Below are 11,232 nucleotides of genomic sequence, written 5' to 3' on the forward strand. Positions count from 1 at the left end.
GAAAATAAGGTTAGTAGGGTGAATGGGGGATCCAATTGTTTGCCAGGACAGAGGCAGAGACCAGCGTCTTTCTGGTGTGACTTCTGATTTTGAGAGGGACATCAGAAACAGGAAGTATTAAAATAGTTTGGTGCTTAACGGAGCCAGACACCACAGCTCTTCCAGTTGAGGGCAAGGGAGCAAAAAGCTTAGGGGCAATAGATTTGGAGACAGAGGGGAAATGTCCAGGAAAAACTGAGAGGAAGCACCTGAATTCACACCTATGGCAACAGAACAAAGTATCAGAGCTTTAGCAGATGGCGACTGATGGAGCTAATCTAACAGATTCTCCACCCCATAACTCATTAAGACCTCACTGACAAAGCCTTAGACACTGGTTGGCAACTCCTGGCAAACACAGGTTCCCTGAGTGGTTTGGTTGCCAGCAGTCCCTTAGTGTAACTGGTCTCAAAGAGCTATATGGTGGTGGACTGATAATGTCCTTGCTGCTTTGTTTCCTAGCAGCAGGGTTTGGTGCTCTGGGCATTTCAATTCCTTGGAGTCAACATCACCGAGGACTTCTCCTGGACCCTTCACACAGACACTGCTATCAGGAAAGCTCGCCAGCGACTCTACTTCCTGAGGAGGCTGAGGAAGTTTGGCATGAACGCCAACATCACCTCAAATTTCTACAGGTGTGCAATCGAGAGCTTGCTGACAAGCTGCATTACAGTTTGGTACGGAAGCTGCTCTGCTAGCAGCCGTCACTACAGAGGGTGGTGAAGGCAGCAGAGCACATCACTGACATGAGGCTTCCTGCCATTCAGGACATTTATCTTCAACGGTGCCTCCACAAAGCACACAGCATCACAAGTACGCTGTACAATTCACTTTATTGGTATTTATATTTAGAAAAAAAAAATACAATACTGTAATAACTGCCATTAAATCATTTCTAAGATTTTAGAAAACACATCAGTGCAAATTATAGGTCTATATCATAATGTCTTTAGTTTTTGTGTTTCTTGTAGGGCTGTCAACATTAACGCGTAACGCCGTCATCACGATTAGCGCGATTACAATTTTTATTGCAATCAACCCATCTGGAGCGCAGAATGGGCAAACTTTGGACAAACTGCCCAAAATGCATTGACAGAGACATTTCAGGGATTTTGAGTCATTCTGAGCCCCAGTTGGGTTGATTGCGTTAAAAATTTTAATTGCGTTATTCGTGAGGATGGAGTTAACGTTGAGCCCTACTTTGTTGATTTGTTTTTATTTTGTTTAATTTTGTGAGCTGGTTATTAGGTGGTTATCCCCCACTGCCCCACTCCTCTCCTCTCTGTGTGGCAAGCAGCAGGCACACCTCGCAAACGGAGGGCGCCCTTACTTCTCGCAAATGAGCAATAGAAAACAGATTGGTGTCCATGCAATCCCCAAAATGCGCTGGCATGTCGGGGCAGCGTGGATGCAAGGAACTTTTTTTTTGCCGATGCAGTGATGCGGCCCTCAGAAACTTCACAGACATGATGCCGCCCCCACTACGATGCTGCCCTGGGCAACTGCCCATGTCACCCATATCAAAAACCACCACTGGCTAACAGACTGTGACATTCACCTGTATCTTGAATAGAAGATGCCAACTCGTCTGCAAACACTCACAAACTATTTGCTGAGCAGTCGTGAAACTGTGGTTCGCATTGAGTTTTACTATTGCCTGGTCATATATGTACAAACAAATACTGATTGTTTTTAAAACAGGGCCTGAATATTTTTTTATTCACCAAAAATGTCAGATTTTCTACCCAGTCAATTATTACATTTAAGTATTAAATTAAGTAAAGCAAAGCTATTTGGTTATTTTAATGTCATTTTTTCATGATCATGAAAAACTCTTTAAATCATTTGTCTTCATCTATTGTGTAGCCAAGATTTTTACTGTTGTCAGGATGAGCAAAACTTATCTTTTAAGATGACTTTTTAAAGTCCAATTCTATATTTCTCACTTAGACTAGACTAAAGCAAATAAAGCTATGGACCAGACAGATGGGGAGGACAAGAACCGGGAACCTCGGAAGGAAGCGGAAAAGCAAGTGAACACGAATGAGGTGGAGATGAATGAGATTGAAACAAACGAAGCAAAGACAATAAATAAGGTCAAGATTAATGAGGTGAAGAATGAGATGAAGATGAATGATGTAAAGACAAATGAAATCGAGGCCAACAAGGTTCAGACAAATGAGATAAATGAGGAGGACAGCAAGACCAACGAGGTGAACGTGAAAGATATTTCTTTATCTTCCCTTTAAGACAGTGATTAAGTTCCAGTAACATTCATATTTGGTTTCAGTTATTATTAACCACTATAGCATATTGTATATTTCTGTTAACCAAATAAACACAGTACTAAAATAATATGACCAAACATTTCAAATTTATTTATTTATTTTCAATCGCCTATGCTTCAATGAAAGGAGACGCCTGTAAGTGAGTCTCTGAGTAAAGACATAAAAGCTGATGTCCAGATGCTGCAGGATGAGAATGAACAGAATAAAAACCTGCAGACAGTCAACCAGTTGCAGAAGACACAAGCTGAACTCAAGCGCAAGGATGAGGAGATTGAGGAGCTCAAGACTGAGGTAATGCTATATAACAAATTAAACTATTGTTTTTATCTGTAAAGAGGCCCCAGGCCAGATCCAGGACACGGTGGAGACACATGTCTCTCCTGACCTGAGGACTACTCGGTGTTCCCCCATCATGAAGCAGGGGGTTGGGAATAACGAGGTCTAGGTTTTCTTGCTTACTCTGCTGCCCCCATTCCACAAACCTGGATGAGCAGATGAAGATGGATGGATGTGATAATATGTCACTGCTCTCTTCATTTTTGAGCTGAGACAGATCAGCAACTCTTCCCCCATTTATTATGTAGCCATTAAGCTAAGCTCTAGGAGTATAACCAGTATGACTAATGTGATATGGATCCTCTCCACTGTGTTTGTTTTTGTTAGCTGGAGAGACTTCAGTGGCTGAGAAATGACACGCTTAAAGGGATGGATGAGTCACAACAGAAGTTCACCAAGCTTACCCTTGCTATCAAAAGGATGGAGAAAGTAATTCTCAAATACACACACAAACTTGCTCATACAATATCAGCACTGTTCCATTAGGTTTCTGGTAGATTACAACACAAGTCATCTCAAGGGACTTATATGATGGGGAGGCAAAACCACTTTGAGAATGAAGCCTTTGTTAAAAGCAGAGTGAGGATATGCAGCAATGTTTACTGTCTCTTCAGTAGGAAGGCAAAGTAAACAAATCTCTACATAAATTAATAAAAATTTTATACATTTCTAGAACCAAATCATGTCATCTGAAGGTGCGTTGTAGGGAAAGGTCAAGATCTTTAGGTGACCCTGGTATTAGAGACACAGCAGAAATATGTTTTAAACTTAATACAACAACATGGTTCTTCATTTATTTTTCAGTTGGAGGAAAATGTAGACTTAGACAGGCTACAATCACTCTGTTCTAAGAATGAATCGTTGGAGAAAGACCTGCAGACCCTGAAGACAGAGCTCGAAGACAGCCAATCAGAGGTTATTGTCTTTTATTTCCTTTACCTCTGTACATTCAGTTTGATTTCAAGTTATATCTCAATGCACTGAATATTTTTATATGACCCCATCAACCTCCTTGATAAGGTTTCCGAAAGAGACTCAGGCGCAGGCCAGGGTGTTCCTTTAAGCGAAGAACAGTGCGTTTATTTACAGTGGACACAATCACCAAGTGGCTATATACAACGTGCAGGGGAAAGGGGTCCGGGTCACCAGGGTCCGTGGGGACACAGGGTTAGGGGGAAAAGGTGCTCCACACTTTCTGTACAAAACCTCCTCCTCAGTCACTCCTCTCAGAATCTGGTTTCCAAAACGATCTAAACACAAAAAGGTCAGGTTAGCGGGATAATAACAAAGGGCTTTCAAGATTCAGGTTGGCAGATACACAAGTTTGACTGACGCTGATAGCTCAACGATCCAGTGAAGACTAGTGCAGACTCGCCATCTTAAGTAGTGCAGTACTCAGCTGGAATCAGCGGCCGGTGCGATGATGAGAGCAGGTGTGTGGCCAGCAGCGGGAGCCCGCAATGAGCGTCGCCGCGGCGAGAGAGAGAGAGAGCAAACACACCAAACATATTGCCTAATAGAGGGTCGACCAGCGGGGCACAGGGACCATGACACTCCTTCTAAAAGAGGAATAGAAACAACAACATTTAGCTATTCTCTAGTGCTAAGATTGTTGCCAATCTTTACCATCAACATGAATGTTTGTTAACCAACCACCTGGCTTTCAGGGAGCTTTCTTCACTTTAGTTAACAGTCAACTCAACTTTTGACTGATTTCTCATTTTGAAATAATGTTTCCTTTTGCCAAAGTTAAAAGACAAAACTGATGAAGTCATGAGGCTCTGTGCTGAGAAAGACAGGAGCACAGAAAATGTAAAGGAACTGCGAAGCTGAGGATTGAGGATAAGAATAAAGAGGTACATGATTTACCATTTTTATTACTATTAAGCTTTCAAGCTAAGATAGGGCCTGTTTACATGAGACCACTGCCTTTTTTTTTATTATATCTTTAGATATCAAATATGATTTCTTTTTCTTCCACTGATATCTGATGTGTTTTCAAAGCATTGTTTTAAACAAAGTATTAAAATCTGTTGTCCCCTAAAATGTTAAAATATAATTTAAAAAGTAGAGATTGAAACCTCTTGAAAAGATACCTTTCATATCTTTTCCCTCTCCTCCCAGCTGAATGATGAAATAGCTGAAGTTCAACATCAGCTCAGGGAACAGCAGCAGAAGAAGGATGCTGGGATAACCGTAGAGACACTGAAGAAAGAGCTAGAAACAAACAGTAAAATGGTTATTTACTTCAGTTTTTGATTTTTGGTATCATTTCATTAACCCATTACACAATATATTCTGTTATATTGATTCTGTATTAACTCACACTTTATTAATTAGTTATAATTTCTCTCTGGACGTGACTATCTCAGTTCTTCATATATTTTGTTTTTAAAATAAATATTGACGTTTTTATTATTGATATTGTTCTTTATTGTTATTTTGTTTTGATGGTCACTGCAATTTTGTCTCAAATCTGAATGCAATGCCAACTTTATTCCATCATTTTGGTTTGTAAATATGTTCCCTATCATAGTTGAACTGAAGTAAAGTAAGTAAAATTTATTCATATAGCGCGTTTTAAAAAAGGAAGTTATTTCAAAGTGCTTCAAATGGGAATAAAAGCATATCAAACGAAACATAAAAATAGTATTAAAAAGGTATAAAAGCAACAGAACAGATAGATAACCTACACAGTACAATACAGAAACTTTTCCCTTTTAGTAAGAATGAGTCTGATGTTTTCCTTCTCTCCAAGGTCAAAGATTTAGAGGCTGAAGTCCACAAGTTTCGTGTTGAAAAAAATAAGTGGCTGCGAGATAAGGAGGAGCTACAGACCACACAGGGGAAACTTGAAGGAAAGAATAAAGAGGTGAATTTTTCATTCCTTATGATGAAGAAGCCGATTGTTTGAGGTTACTCATTCAAAGTGAGTACTCTTACTCACAGGACACACACAGCAGATAGTGGTTAAACATTTATTTCAAAACATTAAACAACCTGGAACCACCACAGCATAAAACATTTTCTGCTTACTCAGCTGAATGATGAAGTATCAAAACTAGAACATCTGCTTAATAAAGAGAAGCAGAGGAGGAGCGATACTGAGATGGAAGTGCAATCCCTGAAAACAAAGCTGGAGACCAACAATGAAGAGGTAATTTTATTTTCATGTTTCTTTTTATTATTACATTAACCTATTACCTTATATCTGTTATTTCATGCATTCAGGTTTGAATTTTACTCCAAATACAAACATTTTTGAGATATTATATTTCAGCTGCAGTTTCTCTCTGGAAATCGCTGTTGCTATTCAATGTCTTTTTTTTTAAGACTACTGATGTTTACATTAATTACATAAACTAAAATAATCAGGTTAAATATTTAATATTTGATTTCTTCAGTTAAATGTGTTCATTGTTTCTCTTTCCCCTGAGTTAAAAGAAAAAGCGGCTGAACTCTTGGAGCTCCGTGCTCAGAAAAATAGAAGAGAACGAGATGAGAAGGAGCTGCAGACCATAAATAAGAAGCTTGAAGCCGAAAAGAAAGAGGTTCATTTTTCATCATTTTTTTCTCATTACAACTTTATTGTATGTAATTATATTGCATGCAGAACTCTTATAAATGTACCTTCACCATTATCCCTCTCCTCCCAGTTGAATGAGGAAGTAGCTAAATTACAGCAGAGGCTTGGGAAAGAGAAGCAGAGGAGGCAGGATGCTGAGATGGCCCTGAAGTCCTGAATGAAGGAGCTTGAGACCAAAGACATAAAGGTTCATATCTTTAATTTAACTGCATTCATCAAGGTCTTTATTGCTGATTTTTCATTAAAGGACAAATTTATTCAAATAACCTAAACTTTACATTGGAAGTTCATCAAACTAATAATTTTAATCATTTTCTGTTAAATTGCATTGAAATATATCCTTTTTATATTTGTTAATACACAGTGTACACATACATACTCTAATTTGATAAATATTCTAATTTTACTTATGCTTTAATGAAGTTACTTTTAGTGATTAATTCATCCTTAGTAAGTCATCGTTGATGAGACTTGTTTTTATTTTGTTTTCCCCATTTTCTGCCTCTCAGCCATTGATGCACATAGTAGGTCCCACCTCATTTACATGTTCAGTTCAGTTTATTACTAACCTATACTACTACTAAAAGTGGCTGCATGTAGCAGGAGATGTAGCTAATTTTGGCAAATTACATTTGACACATTTGTTTTTTGTTTGTTGTGTTTTGTCCAGAATTACACTGCACTTTTTAATCTTTGAATCTTAGAATCAAGATAAATGTAATAAATCTTGTAATCATATACATCATAACATGGATTTATAACAAATGATGGTCTAGGTGTGAAAAGTGAAGCCAATCGAGCAAAGTTTGTTCAACCTCTATTAAGTATAATGACCAGCAGGGGGAAACTACTCTGCAAATAAATGTACTCTGCTGTGACTTATGTAGGCGTTCATTACAGATTAACCTCCTTTCTTATATTCCTTTTTCTCTCTTCCAAGTTTGAAGAAAAAGTAACTGAAGTCCAGCAGCAGGTAAAAGATGAACAGAGGAGAGAGGAAGCTGAGTAAGACGTGGAGGTCCTGAAACAGGAGTTGGAAAACTAGATTTACTTAACATGTATATCTTTATAAAATAGATAAAGAGTCGTTTTATAGTCCTGAGTCTGTACGAGCCGAGTACATCAGTATGATGTCATAGGCTTTGGATATGGTTCATGTAGTCTGGATCGAAAATGCTCAGATTGTTTCTGCTTTGTTCCCAAACCTCTCTTTGTTTCGTTTTCTCTGTATGTGTCATATTATCACAGCACTAAAGTACAAGAACTGAGAATGAATACTTGAAGAGTGTTTTTTTTTTCTTTAGAGAAATCTATGACAGCATCTCACATCTTTGGAAGAAACCGTGATAAAAGAGATCCAGACTTCGTGTCAACTACATTGAAAAAAGAACATGTTGGATTTACTTAATTCAATAGTGTAATTGGTTGCACACAATTGTTTTACTTTGGCTGAAACTTAAAAAACTGAGTTAAATCGACACGACTTATTCATATTCAACAAACCTGTGCATTTTGTGTTGATAAAATGTGATTGAAACATGTTTAGATGAAGTAAGTTGAGCTCTTGGAATATTTTAATCCTTCACAATTTTGTCACTTTATTCCAACAGTATTCAATAACTTTTACCCCAATACTACTTGGTCACTTAAATACTACATGTTGTCTTCATCTTACATAATGTTCAACAAAGTCTAGTGTTTGTTTAACATAAAAATTTCATGGATTTGCAACAACATCCACTCTATCTTCCTAACTTTTTCCGGGTTGCAGGGGGCCGGGGCATAACCCAAAAGTGATAAGAGGAAGGGTAAACCTTGGACAGGTCGCCAGTCCATCGCAGGGCTAACAAAAAGAGATAGACACACATTTGCCCTCAGTCACACTTATAGGTAACTTGGAAACAGTAATTAACCTAGCTCTATTATCTGCATGACTTTTAGCTGTAGGAGGAAACCAGAGTACCCAGAGAAAACCCACTCCAAACTAGCCTGATTGTAGATTTGAACCTAGGACCCTCTGAGGAAACAGCACTAACCACTACACCATCAAGCTGTCAAGCCAGTAGTCAGCCAAAAGTAGTAAAGCTAAGATTAGGCTTGACAGAATTTTATGTACATTTTTGTCCTTACAGGTTAAACCACAATAAACAGCAATAGCATACACGTGATGTGTGTATAGTTGTCTTCCTCTTCTAACCCCAGTGATTTTCCTGTGGTTTAAAATCTTGTGTGATCTTGTGAATTCCGTGAGTCCAGCAACTAACCACTCTAACTAAATTGTATCATGTCATCTCAACAAGAACCAATTAAGTTGTTGAATTTCATGCAGATCCTACATCATTTTTTTGGTTCACCAGAGAAACATGAAATTATTTTGTTCAAATTACAAGTTAGACTTTTGTACATATAACAACCACCCAATTTGCTTGAAGACGTTTCACACCTCATCTGAGAAGCTTCTTCAGTTCTAGGGTCAAATGGTGGAGAGTCCCAGATTTAAACCCAGTGGGGGTAACCCACCGAGAGGGGCAAAGGACCCCCTGATGATCCTCTACCTAATCACATGAGCCAAGATGTGAAAATGGGCGTAGGTCACAATCAGCCAAGGTTTCGGGTGAGCTCATTGTGAAACATAGCCTCACCCTATCATGTGATTTCCTGAGGTCAGATGGCCCAGGATGTGAGTGGCCGTTAAGGCGTCTGGGACAACCACCCAATTTCCCTTTTTTGAGTGTACAAACACACAGGGGAGTGTCAGTGGCAGGCATTTTACCCTGAATGCTGACGGCTCACTTGTCTAAATTCCAAGCCCACAAACAGAAAACATCATAAATACAGTGGCTTGTATTTATGATTTTCCACATTTTGTCACATTACAGCCACAAACATGAATCAATTTTATTGGAATTCCAGGTGAAAGACCAATACAAAGTGGTGTACACGTGAGAAGTGGAATGGAAATCATACATGATTCCAAACATTTTTTACAAATAAATAACTGAAAAGTGGGGTGTGCGTAATTATTCAGCCCCCTCAGTCAATACTTTGTAGAACCACCTTTTGCTGCAATTACAGCTGCCAGTCTTTTAGGGTATGTCTCTACCAGCTTTGCACATCTAGAGACAGAAATCCTTGCCCATTCTTCTTTGCAAAACAGCTCCAGCTCAGTCAGATTAGATGGACAGTGTTTGTGAACAGCAGTTTTCAGATCTTGCCACAGATTCTCGATTGGATTTAGATCTGGACTTTGACTGGGCCATTCTAACACATGGATATGTTTTGTTTTAAACCATTCCATTGTTGCCCTGGCTTTATGTTTAGGGTCGTTGTCCTGCTGGAAGGTGAACCTCCGCCCCAGTCTCAAGTCTTTTGCAGACTCCAAGAGCTTTTCTTCCAAGATTGCCCTGTATTTGGCTCCATCCATCTCCCCATCAACTCTGATCAGCTTCCCTGTCCCTGCTGAAGAGAAGCACCCCCAGAGCATGATGCTGCCACCACCATATTTGACAGTGGGAATGGTGTGTTCAGAGTGATGTGCAGTGTTAGTTTTCCGCCACACATAGCGTTTTGCATTTTGGCCAAAAAGTTCCATTTTGGTCTCATCTGACCAGAGCACCTTCTTCCACATGTTTGCTGTGTCCCCCACATGGCTTGTGGCAAACTGCAAATGGGACTTCTTATGGTTTTCTGTTAACAATGGCTTTCTTCTTGCCACTCTTCCATAAAGGCCAACTTTGTGCAGTGCACGACTAATAGTTGTCCTATGGACAGATTCCCCCACCTGAGCTGTAGATCTCTGCAGCTCGTCCAGAGTCACCATGGGCCTCTTGGCTGCATTTCTGATCAGCGCTCTCCTTGTTCGGCCTGTGAGTTTAGGTGGACGGCCTTGTCTTGGTAGGTTTACAGTTGTGCCATACTCCTTCCATTTCTGAATGATTGCTTGAACAGTGCTCCGTGGGATGTTCAAGGCTTGGGAAATCTTTTTGTAGCCTAAGCCTGCTTTAAATTTCTCAATAACTTTATCCCTGACCTGTCTGGTGTGTTCTTTGGACTTCATGGTGTTGTTGCTCCCAATATTCTCTTAGACAACCTCTGAGGCCGTCACAGAGCAGCTGTATTTGTACTGACATTAGATTACACACAGGTGCACTCTATTTAGTCATTAGCACTCATCAGGCAATGTCTATGGGCAACTGACTGCACTCAGACCAAAGGGGGCTGAATAATTACGCACACCCCACTTTTCAGTTATTTATTTGTAAAAAATGTTTGGAATCATGTATGATTTTCGTTCCACTTCTCACGTGTACACCACTTTGTATTGGTCTTTCACCTGGAATTCCAATAACATTGATTCATGTTTGTGGCTGTAATGTGACAAAATGTGGGAAAGTTCAAGGGGGCCGAATACTTTTGCAAGCCACTGTATAATAATTTCATGGTTTTTAGTGATTTAATGTATTTGTAATATATGGTTGATCACTGAATCAATTTGTCAAATGTGGAAAGCCCCAGTCAGTTCTTACTATGCATTTATATTAATCGACAATGACGGCAATACTGTCATGACTATGACTGCAGGAGAAGTTAAAGGTTTAACGTTGTACTAAAAAAAATGCATAAAAAAGCATTTAAATGCTGACAAATATAATGCACTTTTTTGTATTCCATTTTTCTTTGTTAAAAAGAAGAAAAATATAGTTACAAAGTATATTTTTATAAATGTAGCTGAAATACATGTTAACAAACTCCAATGTATTTTTAGATCAGATGAGGGTGGCTGTAGAAAACAGTATAGAAGTAGATATAAATATATAAATAGTGTACAAATTCTCTACATGAAGCATGTTGTGAGCATGCAGTGGGTGTTATCATTACATTTTGTGTGAAGACAAAAGTCAGAATTGATCTCAGCTTAAAGTTAACAGGGGGCAGTCTATTTTCTGCACTTATGCACTCAAGGGGAAAAAAACACATTTAGTA

At 39.0% G+C, this 11,232-nt stretch overlaps 1 long non-coding RNA gene across 1 annotated transcript; it reads left to right on the forward strand.

Annotated features, from left to right (window-relative positions):
- The first annotated feature begins 6,121 nt into the window (after nt 1–6,121).
- On the forward strand, nt 6,122–7,537 carry LOC120433192. The gene is made up of 3 exons (XR_005608399.1): nt 6,122–6,214; nt 6,320–6,436; nt 7,190–7,537. It is a non-coding gene; the product is annotated as an uncharacterized LOC120433192 (long non-coding RNA).
- The last annotated feature ends 3,695 nt before the right edge of the window (nt 7,538–11,232 follow it).

Source organism: Oreochromis aureus, linkage group 3 (genome assembly GCF_013358895.1).
Source record: "Oreochromis aureus strain Israel breed Guangdong linkage group 3, ZZ_aureus, whole genome shotgun sequence".
In the NCBI taxonomy this organism is placed as follows: Eukaryota; Metazoa; Chordata; class Actinopteri; order Cichliformes; family Cichlidae; genus Oreochromis; species Oreochromis aureus.